At 43.9% G+C, this 25,309-nt stretch overlaps 1 protein-coding gene across 3 annotated transcripts in view; it reads left to right on the top strand.

Annotated features, from left to right (window-relative positions):
• The window catches only part of BACH2 (BTB domain and CNC homolog 2), a 190,039-nt gene that overhangs the window by 67,307 nt on the left and 97,423 nt on the right, over positions 1-25,309 (top strand). Inside the window, exons 1-2 of one of the 3 annotated variants that reach the window (XM_084514369.1) lie at positions 15,427-15,527; positions 17,554-17,662. The gene's annotated coding sequence lies outside the window, so the exon portion shown is untranslated. Of the gene's footprint in view, positions 1-15,426; positions 15,528-17,553; positions 17,663-25,309 lie in introns of those variants that run through there. The other 2 variants (XM_084514370.1, XM_084514368.1) reach the window with 2 other exon arrangements.

Below are 25,309 nucleotides of genomic sequence, written 5' to 3'. Positions count from 1 at the left end.
TGTTGTCTGCATGAGCTCAACAGGTAAGTTGCCACCACCCAATGGGCCTGTCTGAGGTTAACAAGGAGAAACTCTTTAGCGACAGCAAAAAAGGGACAACGACAGAAGGAGTGCCTGTGACTGCTAAAGGAACTGAAAATGCAGAATTAGAGATGCACACAGCGTACCGACAGACAGGAGAAACAGAAAATTTGGAGGAGCTGCAGGTAGAGACGAAAAATGATTGAAGGAGTGGCTGCTGAATTCTTCAAGAAAGGTGGGAATATGGAAAAAAGAAAAGATGGTAAAATTGTATTCCGGTTAAAAAAATAAGGGTGACATAAGCAATTTAAACAGTTGAAGAGAAGTTGCGTTGCGTTCAGTGGTACCGTCGTGGAAAAAAAAAATCTAATTGTTTCTCTTTTAGCTTCAGCTCAGCCATTTCAATTCAGGAGATAAAAGAATGGCCGGATTTCTCCAGTTATTTAGCTTGTGGCAGATTATCTGCCAGTATGATGCAGTTCTTTGTGTTGTTTTTTTTTTTTTTAGGGGTAGTGGTGCCCGTATTTTTATCACCTTTTTCAGGAGATTAATCTACTCTTTACAAGTATGCATTTATAATAATTGCTAAGTCTTGACAAACTCAACCATTGAAATAAGTGGAGAGCCAGTGAATCATTCGTTTTGGAAAACACAATGTAAAAAAGATAAAACGTAAAAAAGATACACATTCTGTCACCTCTTTATGATTGTTGTTGACTTGGTGTTGACATGACCAAGTCACCATGAAAAAACACACAGCTAGATGTAATGTAGTGAAATTGGTTAGATACAGTAACCTGAGCATGTCATGCCTAAGTGGCAATTCAGAAGACATGTAAATAAAGACCAAAAGACTGTCTAGCATTGCAGGACTAGTAGTTACTTACAAAAACAAATCTCAGGAGAACTTCTGCAAATCCCAACTGAAGCATATATAAAAAGGCAAAAGAATACAAGGAATGAGTCGATTTACATGACTTGGCAGAAGCACGCGAACCAGTGGGGAAGTCCAAAAGGAAATGTCACCAACTGGCAAGGCAACAGCTGCGTTTACCAACTTAAACAAAATTAGTCATTGAAAATATAAATTTAAAGACCAAACTATGAGTCTTCCACTCAGATGTTATTTCCATTTTAACATGTGGATGTGAGCGTTGGAAACTCACCAAAGGAAGGCAGACACCTCGTGTCTCCAGGAGTAAATACCTGGGCAAAATCCTGGGTATCAGACAGAGTGGATTTGTCACAGATCTGTCATTTCAGCAGCACTGTGCTCCCTGAGCTCCCCAGGGTAAGCGATGGAAACACTTGGGTCATGTGCTGAGCACGAAGCCAGGAAGCCTGTCCGAGCAGATGGGCTCTTGAGCAGCTGGAGGAACACACAAATGGTCAGACCAGATATTCCTTGGAGTGTGAAAACTTACTGGCAGCCAGTGATACAGAAAAACTACGGACTGGCTAAAGATAGGCACAGGCGGAGGAGCCGTCTTTGGTTCCAGAGCAACATCTGCAGCTGCAAGGAGGATTTGGAAAAAAGTTACTCCTGGTTCACTTGAGCGGACAGGACTTATGTGGTGTTTTCTGCTTTGCAAATGTAGAGTGTTTAATGTTACTGGAGCTTCCCAGTGACTGCTTTCCTGGCCACAGTGGCAGAGTGCTGCATCGCACACACCAGCCAGAAGATCCGTCATCTCTGGTCTCTTGTGCTTTTCGTCTGCCCTTGAGCAAATTACATGACCCCACTGATTCTCTGGACCTCTCTGACCACAAGACTGTGGGATTTTAATTAGGAACAGTGGACAGCACACTACTTCTTTTGGTTTCACAGCTGTCTGCAGGGACTAGGAGGTGAAGCAAGTTGCTGTGGAAATAGGAAAAAAGCCCGTGCTCCACGGGCTGCTGTGGGAGCAAAGCAGTTGCTTGTAGCTTTATTTAAAAGTGACCTTAGATGATGTGGCTGTAGCTACAGACCGTCTTCGGACGTGAAAGCTAAACCTTATCTTCCTCAGTTATGGGGCGCTTGCGTGTTCGACAAGGCAGTTTTGTGTTTTTTAGCTTGGTGTTTCAAGTGCTGGCAGTTACTACAGTAACAAAACACGGTCTAGGTTAGCAAGTTTTAGATTGCTTTGTAGAACGTGGGGATGAAAATAAAACACTCTTATTTAGACTTTCTTCATTTGTACAAATAGCACTTCAGCTGTTCAACCTTTTTAACTGTTTCTTTTATGTAAGCTCTGCTTTCATAGAAATGCTACCAGCCCCTGTTTGCTCTCTGTGCTTCTGTCAGTGCAGCTCTGCACCTTGTGGTGTATCACAACCAAAGTGGTTTGCACTCCTCTTTCCGGGCCAATTGTGCAAGCTCACCCCTGCTGCTCTTCCTTTGCCCCCTCGCTAGTGTACAAGCAGCCATAATTTCCATTCCTACTGGCAGTGTCGCTGGCCTGCTGGATGACGAGCAGATTTTTCCGGGTCAGAAATTGAAGATAGAGGAGGTTTATTTAATTTTCTGCTTGTGCTCTGCCCACCAGCCTTTTCACCCAGCCTGGTTTTACAGGGTTGAGGTGAGGCAATCCCAGCCCCAGCCCAGTGCCTAAACCCGACTGCCCTGGCGTGGAGTTGTTCCCAGTAAGAATCCCAACATCTTCCTGCTGAATTTCGTCCTCCTGGCCTAGTTGCACATGCCTCATGGGCATTTACGACCACTCACACCTGGTCTGTGGCGTACCCCTCCTTGTTCTTCCTCCAGGGGTCTTTCTCTGTAGCCCTGTGACTCCTGGTCTGTGCAGAGCAGCCCCACGCACCTAACCTGTAGCCATCCTTCATGCCTAGAGCTGCCGGGTGGCAAAGTAAGCTCTTTTCTTTGTCAGCCAAGATCTGAGTTCAAGGTTATGCGTTTTCCCTGCAAGAAGCGATAAGCATCGCGAGCAGCTAAATAAAAGCACAGCATTTTCCTGCGTCGTCATAGGTGTGAGTTACGCTGCCTTCCCTCGCAAGGGGAGTTCAGAAACCAGAGTACGAGCTTGGGAGTGTGATAAGGGAGTCCCTTTCCAACCACAGTGAAGAGCAGTCTTATCTAAAACGATTCTGCGCTCTCTTTAAACTCGCGTGCTGAACGGGGCTTCAGATAGTCAGGGCAGCCGCTGCACACATTACCCATGCCAAGGAGCTCATCTGGATTGCATTTAGGAGGGAGTTTGGGATGAGAAGAGGAACACAGGAGCTGACATCAGATCAGGGGTTGGTGCTGAGCCCTGCAGGTAGGGAGGGATACAGCACAGGCCTGCTGCAAGACCCCAGGGCTTGCTCGGGGGCTGCTCCAGATGCCTGGGGGCTTCCCCAGCTCCACAGAGGCACAGCAGCATCTGGCGAGGCGGCTTCTGCAGGGAGCTTGCAGGATCCCAACTGGAAGCCCTGTTAACTGGTAGCCAGCCGCCTCGAGACCGCTGCTGTCCCCTGTGACCCGGCACAGAGGCAAGCAGCTCTGCCGGCACCGCTCGGCTCAGTCACGTCACTCGGGCCCTTCGCATAAGCGGTTGCAGATACGGCCCTGCAACGAAGCCGTAATGTAAATTGATGGTGGCAGCAGGGATGGAGTTCAGCAGGAGTTAGCCTTTGGGGTGTTTTGTCAAATTTCTGAAGCATGAACTATTGGTAAACCAGAGCTAGCAGGGCAGATTCGTAATGTGCGCCGAGAAGCAGTGTGGAGCAGCGTTAGATTTCTGCTGGCCTTCCCCTGCAGGCTGGCTGCTGCCGCCACCATCCTGCACTGGGGCTCAGGGTGCACCAAGGAGCCTGCTCCAGCTGGAGCTGGCCAAACTGCTGTACCACTGTTGTGGGCAACCAGGATTCAGGAGACCGAACCCAACTCTCCTCTCTCCTTCCCTGGCTTCACCCCACACTGCTGTAGCACTAGAGCGGGATTTATCCAGGTACACACAGCCACAGCACAGCAGTTCAGCCTTTCTGTAGGCAGGGAAGGGGTTCGTTCCCCTTCTCTAAGATGGGCACCTGAAATGGCTGTGAAGTGTGCCCTGGAAGGGACTGTCACTTTGCATCGCCTGTGAAGGAGATCTGGAGAGATGGTTGTCTTGGCCGTAAGTCACTGCATCACTGCATCTGAATCACATGAGATTAATCCTGTTGGAAACTGCTGGAGCGACAGGGTCACCGAATTAGCTAGATAAGTAGTGAATGGCTAATTATCTAATATTTTAGGTTACTCTGCAAAATGCACTGTCTATGTGAGTATACTGATGAGCTGAAGTAGAGAGATGGGGTGAAAGGCACAGTAATTCTGAGAGTCTTTTCTCTTTAAGTTGTGGTGCTTGATAATATTTTTTATTAACTAGCAGCAGATTTAAGTATTCTGTGGTAGTCTTGCACATTTTGACAGGAAAAAAGTTTTAAAAATAAACATTTATGTTTTCTAAAAATACATTAATTTCTGCAGGAGCACCTTCGGTAGCTTTCTGTTTGTACCAAGCTGTTTTCAGGATTGGATCAACAATAACTGGTATCCTCCATTTGGCCCAAAGTCCAGACTTTTTTAATTCAAAGACAACTTTTATAAACCTAAAACAAAGGGTTTTATCTCATTTTTCTTCTCTTAAATCATGCGGGAAATGTTTTTAAACAAAAATAATACAAGTAGCCTTTGCAGCATTTCAGAGCACCAGTGTGATTTTCATACATTGGTTTGCTTATTTCTTGTGTTTTTCTTGGTCAGGACAGGAGAAAGAGCTTAAAGATATTTTCATTCATATTAAGTGGTATCTCTGTTACGGATAAGATTGTAAGCATTTCTCGGTTTCATTTGACTTCCACGTTCTTCAAAATCCTCCAGCTCCGCGTGTCTTTTTGGATTGTCTCAAAGTGATTAGATGCAAAATTAAAAGTTTAGTTTGCAATTACGAGAAGTACTGAAAACTGTCAAATTCTTTGACTGCGTTGCTTTCAGGAGGCAGTGGGTGGGAAAGAATAAAAGCATACCTTAATTATACAGTCTATCTGTTTATTTTCACAGCTGTAGCACTGCTGAAATGTGCAGCAGACATCATAATTCCACAGAACATGGTCCCTGGGTGCTGCACCTGCCAGTCCCGCCATCTCAGTGCCAGTTGGGGATGTATGTGTGTCGGAACAAAGCGGGAAGACTACAAGAGGTTTATCCCATTAGAAATAAATTACAGTGTAGTGTAGCATGAAAATGATGTGTCAGTGAATACAGAACACAGGATTACCTTCTGTCTCTTTTCTTTATCATAGATAACAGGAGCAGTATGGGAAAGAGATTTATATTGCACTCATTTGAAGCTGACCAAGCAATTTAGATGAGATGAAATACGGATTTTATTTCTGGAGAGAAGAATGTGTTCCTGCTAAAATGCCATTAATTGCTTTATTATTTAAGGCATAAATTATATCCAGCAATTTGTTGGTCTCCTATTTTTTCCAGTGGAAATAATTCACCATGGAAAGATTATTCTGTCAGAAAATGATGATGAACCTGCTAACAAATTTATTTGAAGGAAGCTGAACTTTCATTTCATGTTCTTTTTTACCCCCTCTCTCCAAGCACCGTGTGTGTGTGTGTGAATTTCATTAAAACCAGTAGTGGCTTTGCTAGGTGTGAAAATCTTAACAAGGATCATGGCAAATACCCCTACAACAGCAGAAATATGGGCATCCTTTTAGGGGTTGGCTGTCACGCTGTGGTCGTGGTGGCTCCATGCACCTGCTGCAAGCAGAGCGATGTTTTCCTGGGTGCAAATAGAGAAGCTCCTGGGCTCTCCTGGAGGCTAACAGAGGCGCTCACTGGGGGTAGACTTTGCTTTAAAATGTCCAAATACTCTGTAGTATGAGCAAGCTTCCTCTGCGAGCACTCTCCATCTGCCACACTTCCCCCCTTTTGCTTTTGCTTTTTCTTTTTAATCAGTCTCTGCTAACTGTCTTTGTTCTTGTTGGTGCATTTTTGCTTTCCTTTCTGAGGTTGCCCATCACCCTGCCGCTAGTACAATGCTTTTCTACTAAAAGCAGGGCCCGGTCATAAGCAAATATGGAAGCATCTGTCCTTATCTTTAATGTCCTACTTAGAGAACTTTTTTTCAAGGGATGTGTAAATTGTACTTTGTTAGTTGCTACCCTCTTCTTTCTACTACTACTAGCTGAGCAGTGGTCATGGTATATTAGATCTGCCCTCTCTTAATGGACTCCAAGTTTTTTTTTTCTGGAGAGAGGTGATAATTATGTTTTGCTTTAGGAAATAATAGTTTTTCCATGGGGCAAGAGCTTTGAGGTTACCTCTCGTATTTTTCAATTCTTCAGAAATAGAAATGATTCCAAGAATAACAGCTTTATATTAAGAAAAAAAAAAAAAAAGGAAAGAAAGAAAAAGCGAAAAGTTCCATTATTGCTGTTTTCCTTGTGAGACAGAGCATTACTCTCTGTCTTGGTCGGTGTTTAAAGCTGCAGCAAGACCCCCGAATTGCTGGTGACTCTATATCATTTGTGTCACCATTGATAGGGAAGAAGAATAGCTTTTAGAAAAACTATTTTTGTTACAGATGTGTAGATGTGAATTTATAGCTTCAATCACGCATCCAGGAGAGGATCTGCAAAAGTGAGATAGTCAGAAAGCTGCATGAAAAAGCTGGCAGAAGGAGTAAAACGTAGGGAGGGTCGACAGAAGGGAATAATACCTGCAAAAAATCCATCAGAAGCAGAGAAGCTGAGGGAAGCGTTCAGCCATTAAACCTGACCAGTCCATGACCAACTGCTGGCTTCTTGCCTGCTCTTTTAGGTTTTGATTCAGCATTGCCTGGTGTATTTATTCCCACCCTTATTTACAGCAAGCATTTTTATGAGCCTTGGAAGTCGGCGCTTTTTCCAATTCTCTGCTTTTCATGCGTGCTGGAACATCTGTACGCACATACTTCTCATTTCCCTGTCTAAAGATAGCTTTAGTTATTGTGCCCAAAATACAGCATCAGGGTTCAGTTTGTTGTTGTCTTAGTAAGCACAGAAATATTTTCGAACATTATGTCACTCTGGTTATGTATCTCAGCTGCTGCAGTCTGTCTGTGTCCGGTTTGCGTGGAGCAGCCTCGCTTCCTGGGATTTGTTGTTTTCCATAAGCTCAGCCCTGGGTCGCGTAGGCTGACCAAGCGAGTGCGTTGCTCTTTCTCTGTAGGACAGCCACTCTTGCCCTGGGTGATAGTGCAGGCAGAAGTTTTCTTAGGAAGGACATGACCTCCACCTCATCTTCTGCCAGCAAAGCTATGTGAGCAGTGTTCCTGCCCGTCCCCCTCGCTCCCCTGCACGTGGCTGTCCCCAGAGGCCTTGCTGTGGTTGTGCAAAACAAAACCTCTTCCCCTCCTCCTGCAGTGCCATCTCCACATAAAATTCTCCTGCTTTTTGTTTCCAAGTTGTGTTACTTGACCTCCTTCCCTCCCTCCCTCCAACGCAGATGCACTACACCACTCCTTTCTCATGATGCACATGTTCCTGTGGTGCGCATTGGAAAAGTGGCATTTAGTTCTTGTAGACCTCTCCGTAAATACTAAGTTTAATGCATTCTAGCCTATACTGTGTGGTATGAGGCTTCACCTTGTCCTCTGACCACACATCCTCAGGTAGGAAGCTGAGATGGGAGCTTTGTGTTGCCTCAGGGCCTTCTCAATGACAAGTTGTGCTCCCACAAAATTCGGGGTGTGCTGGCATTTGTGGAAGCTGCCTCGAGCTCACGTGTCTCTGGGGGCTGGTGCAGAAGTGGCCAGGATCAGAAATGGTAGCAAATGGATATCACAGTCCACATGTCTGGGTTGGGATGTTCGTTTCTGTTGAAAAATGGAAAAATACGCAAGATGTTTTTATACTTCAGAAGTGTCATGATCACGTGCAGTTGCAAAAGCTGTTTTACCGTCTTAAGTTTGGAAAGGTGAAGTGACAAAGTGGATATGAGTTACGGGGGGTCACCTCAAGCGAGCGCCTATAAAAAAAAAGGACTTTGCAGCTCATTACTAGGTATTCTCTAACACTCATTTTAAGGAAGGGGAACTTCTTGAACTTGGAAGAGTCTAGGTTTTATCGATGATACTCTTCCTCTGTCCAAGGAGCTGTGTGGACGGGCTCTGGGCCGCAGGAACCCCGTGCACGTTGTCTGGGTGGCAGAGGAGGTGTCGGCACCTCCCTTACGGAGCCAGCGGCTGTCCCGACATGCTGCTGGCCAGCAGTTGCTTTCAGAAAAACGCTGGAAGGCATCCTGGTTACAGCTCCTGGTAGCTGCCAAAATTAGTTTAAAATAGCTTTTACTCATAGAGCGATGTTACAGGTCCTTGTTTGAGCTGCTTGGACTTCACCAGGGGCTGGAAAATGAGATTCTAAGCAGCGCAGCTTGCTGGGTTTCTTTTTGCTACAGACTTTCATGTCATGCAGTTTTTGTCACACAAATTTCTATTTCGAGCTGTGGGCCACCAGGTGTTCAGCCTAAAGCATGCTGTTGTTCCAGGACTGAGTATTTGCCCTTCTTTAGCATTTGGGTTATCGCCCTTTCCATTGCAGCGTTGCCCAGAGGCCGAGTGGGCCGTGCTGCCTCAACGTAGGGCTACGGTCCCTACCCACAGAGCCTGTGGCCTCCTTCGCTGCTGGGAGTCAAAGCAGCAGGAGTGTCGGCCACCAGGCCACAGCTTTCTGGGGATGGGTGAAGCAGGAAGAAGTCCCATCCCCATCCCTGAAGGTGCTCAAGGCCAAGCTGGATGGGGCTCTGAGCAACCTGTTCTGGTGGGAGGTGTCCCTGCCCATGGCGGGGGAGTTGGATTTAGATAGCCTGTAAGGTCCCTTCCAACCCAAACCATTTTGGGATTCTATGAGGTCAGGGGAAGCAGCCAAATGTGCATTGTAAATGGAGTTTATAGTGAGGACATCAGCACCACCTTCACCTGAGTCAGCAGATTCCTATCGTTATGTATTGGAAAGCCTTATAATAAATGCTCCTCAAGCGTACTGGACTGCTTCACTTACCCTTGCCCTACTGCAACACCAATTGCAGTAGGACCAGTGTGAAAGCAAGGTGTTAAAACACCAAATAGAGAGATGTGCCCAGTTTGGCACCCCTCAGGCGTGTCTTTCCTGGGCTTGGTGCACAGCAGCCCTGGGTGCGGGACAGGGAATGGGGACCCTGGTTCAGCAAGGAAGTTGAGCCGTAATGGGGAAGTGCTGGAAAATTTTTCCATATTTATAGTATGTCTTTGAGGTGTGTGCAGATGGACTTCTTTGTGGTTGCAAGGTTGGAAAGAAAATGCAAGAAAATGACTGAAAATTCTCAAATATGTTTCAAAGCAGACTGGGTGTTAGTGGTAACATAATAAATGACACTCTGGTATGGTTCCTATGGCATGTGGTCCCAATGACCTAGATGAAACAGTTGTGCCCTTGCCACTTCTGACAAGTTGCAGTCTTTGTGAGCTCATGTAGGTAAAGCCCGATATCCCACCTCACCAGGTAGTTCTCCGAAGTCGTGTGTGTGCTGTGTGCAGCACCAGTGTGGGTACAAGCTGAAGGAAAACTTCATTATGTTTGACAGTGCCTTTTTAGCTAAAGTACTGCCATGATTTGCATGACAGCAGTGAATCCCAAAATTGGTTGATTGCCAAGAGAGACTTTAAACTGTGGAGGCAGACATGAGAGATAAAAAAGAATTAAATGCTTAATTAATGAATTTATACTTCCTATTTCTTGGAGCATGACTATTTTTCCCTTTCTCCCCTTTTGTTTATTTTATGGTGCCATGCATTCAACTGGAATCTGTATAGAAGTTTAGTAAAGAAACCCGCACACGAAGGTGAAGAGGGTTCTGAATCAAATGACGTCCTAGTAGAATATTGGACCTTTTTAATAGGAAAATGTTTTGAGGTACCAACCTATAGAAGTTATTTGGCCAATGTTCTGAATCCCAGTGATGGTGTCTATACAGTCATGCAATTGCTCTTTCACCTAGGGACTAAAATGAATCTGTTGCCTTAGCTTTAACGTTTCGTGGGAGAGTCTCCTCCACTTTCATGGATTTCTTACAACATTTTTCCTTAGAATGATAGTTGTGAACTTCGACATTTCTTTGGTATCTCCTTCTGTTAGTTCCTTGCTTCCCACTTGCTGTTTTATGTGAAGAGCTTAGTGAGTTGCTTCAGAGGAGTAAAACTCTTCATGGTAATGGAGATGCTAACGTGTGACAGTTCTTATCCACCCAAAATGGCAGCAATTGACTTGTAGTTTTTCATATAAACTGATCTTTCACTCAGAAAAGTTTTCACTTAAAGAAGGTAGCTATTAATTACTTATCTCTCCATGTTTCAATATGCCACCATCTCGTTAAATAGCTCCCTTGTCTATTTCTTTCTGAAACTATAAAGTACTCTTTTCCGCAGAACAAGCTCGATGACATCTTGACACTTCCCTAATGTTTTCAAATCCTGGTGGGTTTGAGTGAATTATTGGATTTATTTGAACTTCAGATTTGGGGCTTGTAAATATGCAGAGATGAAAGCTAAAAAGGTTGACAGAAATGCACTTGAAGTTGGAGGTGCTAGTTTTAGCATAGTTATCTTTGGCAACATCAGCCTCATCAAGTCCAAGAACTCAAGTGATCATAAATCTGTTTTGATACTAGCAATTGTCTGGTAGTCAGTAGTACCTCCCTTATTGTTATATTGGACCCTGGGGAATGTAAAGTGCAAGTCTCTACCCCAGTGTCTCAGCACTAACCAAGCCAAGCATTTGGAGGAGATCCTTATCTTCACATTGCAGGTGGAAGATGGAGAAGTATGAGAACAGGTTGCCTGAGAGGCCTGATGCAGGTGTTAGTTGTAATGCCATTAGATCTCTGTCCATGTAGCCATTAAGCAAATCATGCAGGCAGATGCCACCTCTTTTGCTCCTACTTCTGCCACTTCACTTTCTGAGTATAATGCTGTAGTGTAAGAGCTCCTGACGGACCACTGTCTCCCAGTGAGTGCAGATGTTTGCTGTGTGGCTCTGTGCAGGGGATGATCGGATCAACAGGTATTTAGTTTATAAGTTTCGCCTACTCATTTTGTTTCCTATTAATAACCATGTGTTTTAATCCTATAAATATGCCATGTCATGCATCTGTCTATTTGGGGAGCTAATCCTGTTGCAGTAGGCATCTATTTCAGGAGCAGCCTGGACAAAGAACAGCATTATTTGAGTGCCGTCCTCCGTTATTGTCTGTAATAGGTTATATCGCAAGCATTTGAGTGTTAGTGTAATGTAAGAGTTCAAAAAGGACAGACATTATTTGTTGTGTCAACTCATTAAAAATATTCTGTATGGATTTTTCCAAAAGGATAAGCAGACCGAGCATAGTGGGCCCTATGCCAGGGAGCATAATGTCCTTGCACACCATTAGGTGAAGCTCCAAGCTGGTTTAAAAAGCAACTTCTAAAGAATTTGTTGAGTATCCCTTTAAAAAAAAAAAAAAAAAAAAAAAAGGTTTGTGTACAGAAGTAGCAAATTAATTCAGTTCTATCAGAAAGTAGGTCAGTGACTGACCTCCCGATAGCATGAGGCAGCAGTTTCTAGCAGAAGTGACAGCTCAGCAGCATGAACCCTCACTGTCTCCAGGAAACTTGTTTTGACAAATGTAAACACATTATATCCTGTATTCCTCTTACTTATTTATTTTCTTGCTGCTGCATTAGAAACCACAGACTGTCACTCTCCATCCCCTTTCTTCACCCTTTCTGGTCCCCAAAGGGAAATGCCTTGTAACATAGCTAATAATTTTTGCAAGGCTGCGTAATGAGTAAGGCGTTCCAGCAGGGTTTTTTTTTTTAACAGCTGAATTTGAGAACTGTAAACCAGACTTGACTAAAATCCAAACCAAAGCATTTCTGATGGTGAGGGAAGCCATTGGGAAGACAGGAACTGGACTGATTTAGGATTGAGTGAAACCTTCACTCGCCTCTTCAACATTTGTTGTTGAACATGAGCGGTCTGACAGTGTGTTGAACATGTCCTCACTGCACGCCAGCAACTCCTGAAATTGGGATTCTTTTGTATTTTGGGGGTAAGTGCCAGAGGTTTTCCCTGCAGTGTCCCACCACTTTGCTCCTTGAGCACACCTGAGAGGACATGGGGCATATGTTCTTCTTTCCATTGAGTTGTCTTTATCAGCAGGGGTAGAAGATGAATCATATGCTACCAGTTAACTTCTTTGGTACCTTTCCTGCAATGTTTTCTCCTGTGGGAGTCGCTGGGGATGGAAAGGTCAGGAAAAGCTGTATATAAATAAAAATACAGCTGCAGTGCTGTATTTTGGCAGGTGAGACCAATCTCTGATCTCTGGAGTTGGTTCCTTCTGTTGGCTCATAATCAGGTTGCATATGCAAGGCGGCACCACATGACGTAGATCTGAGGATTTCAGTATGTACTAACTAAAATGGTCTGATTTAAACACTTTTGCTAAAGGTCTCACAAAACCCTATATCTCTAGGTTTTCTTTGTTATCTAGTTATTTTTCTGGCATGAGGTGGCTCAAAAACATCCGGAGAATCCTACCATCAGTTCTAAAAAAGCAATACAAAGAGTGATTTTTGCTCCTGTGATAGCTAAGCCTCCAGAGTCCCTCAGCTGAGTGTTGTCATTTAACTGAATTTTAAAGTTCATTTGTTTGTAAGCATTGCGTTACAATAAAAGTTGTATGACATTGTCTAAGCCAGAAGCAGAGTCTTGACTTGGGAGCAGCCATGGGAATATATTCGTTAGAAACAAAATGCTTCTAGCTTTGGTAAAGGTTTGATCACAGTAGATTCAAGTCAAGCAGGAAAGCAGATGGATTTATTTAACATAGCCAAAAATGGCTATGAGGAGTTGGGGAAGAAGAGAGTCCTATTTCAATGAATTACATGTTTTGCTTCTTTGCTAATGCTATAGATAATGCTGGCATTGATTGTTACGCAGCATACAACAGATGTAATGCTAAGAAAGTTGTGAAAAAATACAGTAATGTATGCAGTTAGAAAAAGGCTTAAAGTGAGAGGGAGAGGAGAGGGAGGCCCATGTGCATGTGTCTGGGTACATTTCTGTGCAGGGGGCAGACAATTCCCACTCTGCCTCCCGAGGGGTGCTTGCCTTTTTGATGGAGCCCACAAAAGGGGAAACGTGGATGCTGGTTTTCCCGTGATTAAACTCTTCACAGAGCCACCAGGTTCCTTCTGCTTGAGAGGTCTGGAAGCTTAAGGTGTGCTCCAGAGAGGCACGAAGGAAGATCTGATCCTGTTCCCCACCACTTCATGCTTACAGAGCTGTCGCTTCCCAGCGCTCCCTCTCCCACACTGGAGAGGGAGAGTCAGAAAGGGAGTGATGTCTCTGGGCTTTGCAGAGCAGAGCTGGTGTAGGTTGAGATCCTTTCAGTTCAAGGTAATTTGAGCATCTCAGTCCCTTCTTAAGAACTGGAGCTATTTTTGAAGCCCCCACACTGTAGAAAGCTGCAAGGTTTTTTCCCCTTCACCCAATTGCTCGCAAGAGGTCCTGCCAGGCTGCCCAGATAAGCTGCTTCCCTGCCTGCTGGTGGGCGGCAGGCCTCAGTGTAACAGATATGACGCGGTGACCTTTGCAGCAATGTACAGACGGGTGCAGAGCAGAGACAGGAAAATTACCCACGTCGTAGCCACTGACATCTCTTGCTTTGGGAGAGGAGGGGCCGGCTTAAACCCCAGCATTGCCCTCACTGGCTGGAACAGTGGTGCCCAGGGAACAAGACAGCTGCACCTCTCCTTTTTTTCCTTTCTAGGCAGAGATGTGGTGTCACTCAATCTGCATCACGTGCAGGCAGTGTCAATACAACTCATTTCTCAGTTTATTTATTGCACTTTTTTTTTATTGCACCCCTTCGGCAACATTTGTGCATCATCGAGTCATAGAGTCATTTAGGTTGGAAAAGACCTCTAAGATCATCAAGTCCAACTATTACTCATCAAGAGAGCAGGACAGATTCATATGTTCCCTTCTACTTTTGAAATCTTGGTGAGGGCTTGCTGGGCTGAGCGTCATCTTTGTGGCTATCTTCTAACGCCATGCAAATAGCAGTGGGATGTAGACTGGCCAAGACACTGCCATCCATCCTCCCTGTGCCAAAACCTGAAGGGCAGCACAGAGGTGTGGATTAGGGAGGCCACAGGAGTGTCCCTGTCTGCATTGCCCAGTTGCTGAACCCTTCTAGATTTTCTTGCACTGGCCCTGCCTTGGTTAAAGCAGGCGTGTGCTCCTACATGAGATTTTGCAAGATTTTATCGATGGGGGACAGGAGGTGCCTCTTGATTGCTTTTCTAAATGTACATCAATCTAAGCTAATTAATCATGGATGATATCATTCCAATCAGCAGCACGAGATAATGTCCATCCTGAGTGCAATGACGTAAATGTCTCTGCTTCCATTAGATGTACCAGAGAGTAATCTGTGTCGTTTTTCAGAGTAACATCTCAGGTCATAAAGAAACTCTGTACTGGGACATGTGCTGCTTTTCTGCTAGCCCAAGTAGGTCCATGGGGAGCTACCAGTTTTCTACATGTGTGTTGTGCAAAAATCGCTGTGTTAGTCCACCGCTAATGTGAAGTCAAGGTCTCAAAAGCAAGTTCACACAGTATTGGTTTCACTGGCAATAAAGCCAGTCGAATAGTGCGGTGTGAGATTTCTGCATTTTAACAGAAAAAAAAAAAAGTTCAGAGAAGGTGTGTGAGGTGTGAGCAAGCGAGGAGTCTGTATGAAATTTCATCCACTTAATGTATTGCAGGAGCTCCTTATGGTTGAGATTACGCACCTCAGGTTTTGTAGGGAAATTACAGGCATCACTGCTTGCACTGCTGCAGGCACAGGGTAGGGTGAGTGGATCACCTTCACGAAGGTACAGAGTTGCCTTTCTTCAGGGGTAAGGAACCACTCAAAGCATCTCCCCTTTGTATGAATGTTGAGGGGAGGGGGGTGAGGGAAATAAATTCCTTGTATTGCAAAGTTAATTTCCTGAATGAATTTCCTTCGCATTCTTGCTCAGTGTGTGCTGCAGAAGGTGGTGGAGTTGAATGAGAGCTGTCAGTGTTGGAAGGATAGATTGCTGGTGGAAAACGTGGCACTTCAGTGCTCCCCATGAAGCCCACTTGACTGACAGTCTTTTTCTGTGCTGTGTCATGCTGCCCTAAATATTTCTAGTGTTCCAACTCCTGCCTGATGTAGGGCCCAGCTTATCTTCCTTTCTTCTTTCTTCCACTGGCAGTCTTCACGTCCTGCTTGTTACTGACATCGGAGTACGTCAGCTTGGCTTCACATGGATGGCTCTCAGAAGCGCCGGGCAGCTTAAAGATAAACTTTAGGAGAAAAGAAAGATGAAGATAACTTCAGGTCATTTTACCTTGACCAAGTGGATGCCTGGCTTATCTCCCATTGCTTTGGTTCTCCCCAGCCGTAGCCTTGTTTCTGAGCCGTGATTTAGTCCAGGGTGCGGCTAACATTTTACATTAGCACAGTACTATTGAAACACTTCTCCTTTCAGCCAAAACTGCCTTTGTGTCCATTACCAATTCTGCTGTGTAAACAAGACAGGTTATTTATCCTGCCCTGACCAAGAAAAGGAGGAGTTAAAATTTAAGAGCCACCGCGGGCACAAGTGCTGACTAATGGTTACTATCTTGAGTACACGGAAATCGAATTGGACCTTGTCTGATGAACACCACTGCTCTTTTTTTTTTTTTTTCTTATAGAGCAATACAGAAGAATTGAGAAATAAATGCGTTCACTTAAGATAACATTGTGTGACAGCTGAGAACAATTAAAACTCTTACTTGCAGCTATATATTTTTTTTCCTTTCTACAGTAGGTGGGTGGTGTCTGCAGCTCTGAGTAGCTGGGTATTTGTCACGGGTCTGATCTTATCGTTCACATGGGAAGAACAACTATCGTGCAGGGTTATTTATTTTACAGCCTTTTCTCCTGGTTTTGCACAACACACAGATCTTGGTAGATGAGAAAGGATATTTTTTTTTTCTTACTAGAGTCTTTTTAGCAACAAACACACGCCTAACTGTAAGAGAAAAAAGTTTCACAACCTAGCTTGTTTTGTGAAGCCCAAACATTTGTGAAGCTTACAAACCCTCAAACTTTGCATAATGTGCCCATCCCTGATCTCAAACATGAGGTGGCAGAAGAGGGAAGTGTTACTTTTTTTAACCAACAACTTATGACTGTGTCAACACATGACAATTTGTCAAAGCTTTCTGTAGTGGTGCTGTAAATTAATTTTTAGCATCAGTTGTGAGTGGTAAACACTTTGTGCGGTGTGAACAGCTCTTAGTACAGTGTGAGTTGTCAGCAGCTTGCTATCTACCCTGAAAGAAAAAAAAAAAATGAAGGAGGAAAGGATGAAAACTCATTTACTAGTACAAAATGGATCTGAGTCTGCAAAAATTAGACATGTAGTGGTATTTTTTTCTTCTTCCATACCAGTCAGCTCAACCTTGAAATTTGGTGCTTGCTTTTTCCACTGATAAGATCCTGCCTTCCAGTCTGTGGTTTGGGAAATCACAACTTTCCATCCTGTGCATGGAAATAGTGCCTGATAGTGAACAGGTTCCTCTGTTCACTAGGTAGCTGGATGAAGTCAAGCCCTCTCTTTGCTTTTGGGTTGTGCTTTTGTTTGCTTGCTTTAAAAGTAGAACATGGCCTGCAAATGTGAGTGTGCTCCTTTGTCGAGAAGTCTCGTATAAGCGACATAAAATGCTTGGAGAAAAGAAGATGGCAGCCCAAAGAGAAGGAGCAGGGGCTGAGCTCCATCTCTTCCTCGTCTGTCCCCGTGGTGTTTCTCCTTGCCCATCCCAGCCGTTGTGGCGGAGTTCACAGTGATGGGTCACACAATAGGGGTTGACGTGATGGAAGAAAATGATTTGGTACGAAAAGTCAGGGAATATGTATTGTGGAAAACAACTTTTCAGATACAAACCTATTTTAATCTGTCACTGTAACAGAACAAGCAGTAATAACCTCCCAGCCTAACAATGACTGTTAGGTTGAACATTAATTCGTTCAGTCATTGAATTGCTAACATGTCTAAAACTTACAAGTGAACACCCACTCAAGAGAGAAAAAGAAGTTGGTGCCTGGAGTTCTTGGCCCTGCTGAAATTACCTAGGTTTCTGACACTAACGCCAGTATTTCATTTTGCGTTTCCTGAGAATGCTTCAAGTAGAACTAGATGAGAAAAACAGCTGCGCCAGGTTGTTCGCTGCTTTGATACGTTCAGCATGTTTTTGTTCTCAAAGCACGGTTGCTCTCAGCTCCAGCCTCCTAGGTCGGCTTTGACTGTGCTTCAGTGCTTGTTCCTGTAAATGGACAACACACTTGAAGCTTGGCATGAGAATTTCATATAGTCCTGCTAAAGCTGGTTTTAACCTGATTATGGTTTTAGAAAGAAAAATGACTTTATTTGCGTATTTGCTCACAAAGAATTTTGGTTTTATTTCCTTTTCCAGATATAACTGTAGGTGCTTCTTGTATGAAAGAGCTGAGCCACACCATCCAGTAAACTGTCTAAAGCAGCAGTTGGCTTGCTTGGAAATCACTTCCAGAACTGTGTTGTAAGTAAGTATTTTTTCAAAAGCAGCATAAAATGGTTTCATTATTTTGGGGGCATTTTCTGGATGTTTTGACTGTTCCTTATAATTTCATAGTTTTACTAATATCTACTAGACAGTAGCAGTGCCCATGAGAACATGAGCTTCAGACTGCCATGTCTGAAGCATTTATCGAAAATCCTTTAAAGGCTTTTTGGTGACTTGCTTAAAAACTGCACAGCACAGTACCTAAACACTTCCAAGAATAGACAGCTACTTATAAGTCTAGAAACAAATCTGGCAAAGTACATATTGATCTATTTTGTCATTTGCCGGTGCAGTATTTCACTCTGTGGCATACATGGGTTTTTTAGTGTTCATCCCTGCCTGCCTTTGTGTGCTTCAGCATTTTAGCTTTGGGTCATAAACTGTGATCTGCCTATCTGAATTCAAAATACATCATGGATAGGTGCCCTAACCGATCTGAAAAGAGCACTGGTTTGTGTCTACCAACATGCTGTCGGTATGGGTAGGGAACCTCAGTGTACTGGGAACGGCAGCAAATTTGGTCAGCTGTCTGTCTCCATAATGAGCATATGTCAATGAACAAGACCCAGTTTCAGATTAAGAGCCACTTGCATTGAGTGCATCGACATGGCATTGGGAATATGGTTACTCTTAAAGTTAGTAACATCGTACTAGAAAACTTCAAGAAGTACACCAAGAAAACCTCATCATGCCATTTTATACAGTTACTTTTGAAAGTATAATCCATTTAGGTGTGTTTGTGACATGAAATTTTACACCATTTTATTTCTTTTTATATTGCCTTTGTTTTTCTGCCGCTGATGAGGCAGGTTATCCTGATACGAGAGGTATTTATGACTTAAGTGTATTTCCCTTGAAATGGCCCCTGATAATACAGGCACTTCAGAGAAAAAGGGCAGGAGCATGAATGATTCAGGGCTCAAGTCACTTACAGTTAGGGACATTATACAGGTTGCTCAAACTGCTTAGCACCTTGCAAAATATTCCCTACAGATTACATTTGCTTTACATAAACCCATTTAAAAAGAAAGAAAAAAAAGTGCTAATTCCAACATTGAGTCCTTGAACCCAAGTGGTAAAGCAATTGAGAGCTTTATTTGGAATAGGTTTTATTTCTGGATTTCTGTTCAGTGTAGTCAACTGGCACACCTGGATCCTTCCCAGGTGAGGTTGTGCATGACAAAAATCCTTGACTCAGTTCTGCCAGGTGCCCTGACTGCCATTTCATCATCGCTCAATGCCTACCAGGCAACTGCTCAGCTTGATTCAAGATGGGTGGACGTGAACAAGAGTTAGAAAGGGCATGGTTGCTGCCAGGGTGCGATGCCTCTGATGTGGCTAGTGGACAGTTAGTCAGGGAGTTGCTTGGGGAAAATTCTGCAGAAATTTGGTTTTGGCTGGCATTCTGCCTGGACACGGTCTGTCTGCTTCTGCAGTGTAAGCCCCAACCCAAGCCAGTGGTGTTTCCAGCAGGGGAGGCAGGTGCCTGGCACCTCTGGGTGTCACAAGAGCTTCTGGTCTCCTCCGACATGGCGGCACGGCACTTCCCAGCAGGAAGCCCCACTGTGACCAGGCCCCGTTGTTGGCGTTGTGGACATTTTGAGGGGAGCCTCATTTTATTGCTGTTACCACTGTATTTTCTTTCATCGTGTGTCACGGTGTTTGAATCCCTGTGGCACCAGGAGCTGGAGCTCTGCATTTATTTAATTTACCCTGAGGTAGTCGTAGGCTGGGTTCAGACCTGGTGTCCCAGGGTGCATGCTACTGAGGTAGTTGTGCAGTCTCAGTTATACCAAGTCCCTGAAGGATTCCCTACTCCACCATGGCTTTCTGCCTCACGTCCCTCAAATTCAACTGCTTTAGTGTGTTTAATGGTGCCAGAAAGCCACATATTGTCTCTCTGTGAAGCCTCAAACAGCAGATGCATGCTTTTAAATGGTTAAAAAAAACATTAATTATGATTCAGGAATAGTTTTTCCCCATCTATTAAGTAATATCAAGCACTGAATTTTTCAATCAGTAATTGTTTTTCCAGCTGCTGAGTGGGACTAAGTATTAAATATTTTTAGAGGGTTATTTTTGCAGCTGCTCAGCTGCTTGAAGTATAAAAGTCTTAGGTTGTTTTGTAGGGTTTGACAGAGTTGGGTGAATAATGGGCAAAAGGTAATGACGCTGTGGTGGAAGTGGAATGATGACATTCTTCTGATGCACCTTGGTTAGTTGTAGATAGTTTGGGCTGCATCCACATGAGCTGAAAATAGCATTCTGGGCACTTTTGAAAGTTCGTGGTTTTGCAGCATTTTCTCACAAATGTCTGTCGTCTTTTTTTCTTTCTTACTATGTTAGTTATTACACACAAGTGGAAATCTGATATTTTTTTCTTCTCCATGTCTTGAAACTTCTTGTGTTTCACCCAGTGTGAATTATTTCATGAAATAATGGTTTGACTTGTTGCAAATACTGTAATACCACAGAATTTTGTCTTCGAAATGTATGTTACCTGCCTTTCACTGGAAGATCTTTAGAGGTTTTCAAATATCAATTAAACCACAGGTCGCGATGACAATGGAAGAGACACTGTTCTCACCCATCAGAGAGACTAGTTAGCTGCAGTACCCTGACTGTAAGAACATTGCTCACATGTACACAGTGATTCATTAGCCTAACTGTTAAAACATTCTAGGCAGTCTCATGCGTTGGCTTACTGGTAGCTTTTCTTCAGCTGATTGCTCATTTTGATGTAACTCCTAGCAGCACTGGAGCATTTACTTTGGAACTTACCTTTTTTGTGCATCTCCTTGCTCTGGTTTTCCCACCAGGTCTGGTCTGTTGCCTCACAACACTGCTGTTTGCAGTAAGCATTTGCTGTAATTCTTTGAAACTGTGAATAAGAAATCTCCTTTTGAAAATCAGTGATACGTTTTGATCAAGCCATAATTATGAGCGCAGGGTACACAAACAAAGGACACTGAACACTGAGACCTAGAGAGAGGCCGATGCTGGTAGGGGAGAAAACCAAATAGTGAAGTTTAAATTCTGTTTAATGTTCACTTGTGGGTTTTTTAAAGGCAAAATAAAAAAGAAGCAGAATAAAAAGCTTCCACAAAGCAGAAGTGTGAGTGAAACGAAACGTAGTGGCTAGACAAATGACACATTAATTAAAAAACACACCAAACTTAAATTTCAAAGCCCCGGTAGAAAAGGTGGTCTGTTGGCCACCCAGCTTGGACGGGGCACCCAGCTGGAACTCATGGTCTGGGTTCAGTTCCCCGCCTCAGTCACAGGTTTCCTGTGTGTTCTCAGGCAACCTCCTTCATCTGCCCCATGACCAACTTCCTCATTTTTATAACAGAGATCATCCTCCTCCCTTCCAGAGGTGTGTCAGGAAGGTGAAGCCTACTGGTGCATCTGAAAGACGTGGATGTTGCAATGGGGAGGGCCAGCCTGGGAGGGACTTGCATGAGTGGGATGAGCTTCCTGACAGAGAAGAATTACCCATGCTTTTTGCATTTTGTTTGTTTAGGAGTAGAGAAAGTGATTTCCAAATCTAGGAAGGTGTTGTTTGCTTTTTTTTCCCCTTTTTTGGGTCTTTCAGACATGTTTCTCATGGATTTTGGCTCTCCCTGTGCAGCGGCAGGCAGTTGGAATATTCCCTGTCTCTCACCTTTCTCCTCACGGTCTGCCTCTTCATAGTTTGAGTCATTCCTATCTACTTGACACACACGACCCACACAAACCCAACTGGATCATAAACGCAGCTTCTGTCATCTCCTGAATTACACAGAGATCTCTTGACATTTAAATATGGTTGTGTGTAAGAAAGAAACTGGAGAACACTTGAGCCTGTTCAGGAGGTTACCAGAGGTGACCCTGCGCAGTTGAGGAAGGCAGTGCAAGGGAGCTGGCCATCACCTTCTTGGCCACCTTGCAAGGTTTATGTTGTATCTGCTGAGGGTGTCCCATGAGCCCAGCACTACAGCTGGCCTTCAGTCTCTCTGTTCCTCCACTCAGCCCGATAGGCAATATTCATTTAAGAGATTTTGATATGAATCTCACATGGTGCTGATACTAATTCTGAGTAAGGAATCAGAAATGACAAGTCACATGCCTTTTGATGTGTCCTTTTTATCTCTTGTGGGTTGATAGTTAAACTTTTCTCAGCATTTACAGGAATTATTTTTCTCTGGGAAGAGGGCGTGGAGCCCTGTACACTGTTTTTCTTCTCCTCTTACTAATGCTCTTCTCCAGCCGTTGATGAGATCTTGAAAGTACACATTCAGACCATATTCACTTTTTGTTTTCTCTTTACAGCTCTTTATGTTTCCTGTGCTCCCATCTTCTTACTGCCTTCCCATTTTTTTTGTCCCTGTTTTCTTAAAGCCTCCTTTGACTTGATCCTTGCCTTTATCTGTGTTGCCAGGGTTAATAAGAGATCCTCCTCATTGGGACCTGCGTTGTCCTCCCATCCCTGCCACATTTCAGTCCTTCTGTGGCCACAGAAACATCTCCCCAGCCTTCCTCTCAGACCCCTACTCACCCAGACGTCTTTCTGCTACCGGTTCTCTCTATCCTGGTCCTTTCGTGAGATGTCATGACTCTGTCATGACTCGCATCTGGTAGGCTGCAGAAGTGGCCCAAGGTGCACTCTTCCCTCCTCCGTCTCCCAGGTCCACCCTTCTCCACTTGTTCCTTACTCCGGAACGGCAGTCAATCTTTTTTTGGGCAGGTGGCCTTTTCTTCAGCTGTCATCACCTTGCTTTCCTGTTATTTTCTCCACCATTTCACAGCACCTAGTTTTCCCCGTCTTGTGGAATGATCCATGAGCAACCCTGTTGATTTTGGTCGAGGTACTCCCATTTTAGATGAATAAAGAACCAGCTCAGGGTTGGTTGCTGCATCTAACCTTAGCCTCTGAGTGTGAGGATCTTCAATTACAGGAAAAGTGATGTCTCGTCCCTTCTCAGACTGGTCAGCTCAGAGTCCCCAGCCCCAAGAGAACACGGCCGTGTTTGAGACGTGGTGGTGCTGTCAGTGGATGTCCCCTCTCTGCTTGTCATGCTTATCCCTTCTCCAGCTGGTAAGCCCAGGAATTTGGTCTGCTCACAGCTCGGGATGCCTGAAAGCGTGGCAAACTGCTTAGTTGTCCACTGCTGTTTCAACACCATGCCCAAGCGGCATGTAACTAGTTGCTGAACTAATATGATCTTATACCGAAGAAGCGATTTCCTGAAGAAGCAAATCAGGAAGCCTGCCATTTAGCACGCTGTAATTGACTTCAGCTGTAAGATTCAATATACTTATCTAGGATTACGGTTCAATAAAATCTGATTGTGCCTAGAGCAAAAGGACTTGTAGAAACACCTAGGGACTGTCATCTGCCTTTCCTGCAGACAAGCTAAATCTCACATCTTCTGATCTTTCTGGTTTGGGTTACGCTGCTGCTTGACCCGCTCAGCCCGGTGGCGCGTTGGCAGGAGCCGCTTCCAGTGGCACCGTTTCAGGCAGGGATGGAGCCAAGTGGCTGACATGTTGCATAGCGTTCTTAGCTCAGTTTTACATGACTAACTCTCTCATTTCAGCATGCTGTCCCGGTGTCGGGGTGGGGGAACGGGAAGTAAACTCTGTCTGGTTTCATTATGATGGTGGTGATCATACAATCCACAATGTATGTGAGATTAAAAGCCCTGTAACCTTACAGACCAAACTGTGCACAAAGAGCAACATCTGAAATGAGTTCAGCATATAAACATCCTTTTGTCTTGTCTCGCCCAGTGTAGAAATAAATACGGGAAAACAAATATTTATTCAGAACTTCCTCTCACTACCAAGTAGGAAGCTTTGTTGGGCCAGCTTCTGCAGAGAAATATTCACCAGCCATCATACATTGGCTTTTATGACTGTGTGCTATAATTGCAGAGAGAGCCTTTTTGCCCAAGTATTCATTAATGAATTTTTCATTAGCCACTCTGAACAAATGGGAAAGCATTTGATTTAATTTTTCTCTCGCAGATCTTCAGGGAAAAGCAGACTTTTTCAGTGTGACAAGGACACTGGCACAGGTAATTAGTAATTTGGGATGATGGCCGAACAGATAGTATGCCAAGTACCCTTGTCACACACTGAGAACATGAGCATTGTTATTCTCTCTTCCCGGAGATGTGTCCCACAGCACAGCACTTGATCCAAACATGATCTTACGTTATTAGGAGTTCTTGCCTACCGCCATGCTCCTTTTCTCAGTTATTTCTGCCAAGATTACACTGTTGCAAGCAGGAGAGGAAAAATATGCTTTCAGACCCAAATAATTGATTTTGTTGGTTCTGGCATACCAACTTTGTATGCAATAAAATATATAATATTGCTCAGTGCAGCATTTGCTGTACTAGTCATTCTTTATGCAACTGCCTATTTTTAACAAAATTTCAAACAAATGCCAGGGCTACAGATAGTAATAAAATAAGATAATCAAGGCAGAATGGGCAGGCTTTGTGATATGAGTCAAAAAAAAAATATCTCCCAAAGCCATGAGAATTGGAAAGAGAGGCTCTTTTACATGGCAAAGTTAAGTTATAGTTGCTGGGAGCAGAGAACATTTTCATTACAGGAATGAGCTGTGAGTGTGGCTCATGCCCAAGATCCCTGGAGCAGATATAGCTGGAGTTGAAGAGCAGAGAAGGGAGCTTGGAGCTTGCAAAAAGAATTATTCTGTGTAGTGGTTATGGAATTGGCTTTGATTCTGGATTAGCGCATGTTGGTTCGTACTGCTTCTTGGAGTGATAAGACTTAACTGGGATGGTGAATATACTGATATATACTAAGCTTTCATTTTCAGAGGGCATGAAACTGGAGAAAAAAATAAAATAAATGTAGTGTCCAAGTTTTCTGTTTGAGTTAAGCTGATAGAGAGAACTAGACAGATACTTAACATACGGTATTTACAAATTTAGTTACCTTTCTTTTCGAAGCTCTGACTTCTGTTTTGCCTTGTCTCCCCCTGCCTTTTTTTTTTTTATCCTGACATTCAGGAGATGGTGCAAAATGAACTGAAAAGCTACCATGGCAGATACAAGTGGCGCTTCAAACTTTGCCCATTTAGCTTGTGTCAAAACATTCGTGCAGGTTTGTACGCTACCTACTGGCATGTAGTGCCAGACGACAAATGTTTTGTTAGTATTGGCAGTGCTCTCCTGAAGCTAAATAGGATTCTTTCCCTGGCTTGCTTGAGAGTGCAAAGTGCTTTTAATTCCCATTCAGTCTTTCACTGCTTCCTCCGAGTATTGCCACCCTTGTACCATGGAATGATAAAACTTCAAAGAGTTGATAAAAGTTGTGGTTGAAAGCATGTGTAATTCTAGGTCAGACAGATAAAAAACAGTGCTAGCTAAGTGCAGTCTTCTCAAATCTTGCCAAAATAATATGTCTCCTCACGTTTTGGGAGTGTGTGTTTCTATTTCTTTCTGAAGTAGCTGACGCAGGTGAAAGTGTTGTTCAGAAAGATACGAGATTCTCCAAATATGTTGCAAGGTTGATGATACTCCTTGGTCTCTGTACTGAATACAGCTAAAACTATATGCTTATCAACATCATTTCTAAATCACAGTTGATACTGTGTCTTGTTTAGCATTCT

Source organism: Aythya ferina, assembly GCF_964211825.1.
Source record: "Aythya ferina genome assembly, chromosome: 3".
NCBI lineage: Eukaryota > Metazoa > Chordata > Aves > Anseriformes > Anatidae > Aythya > Aythya ferina.
The sequence above is the reverse complement of the archived record's forward strand: the minus strand, read 5'-3'. Positions and strand labels throughout refer to the sequence as shown.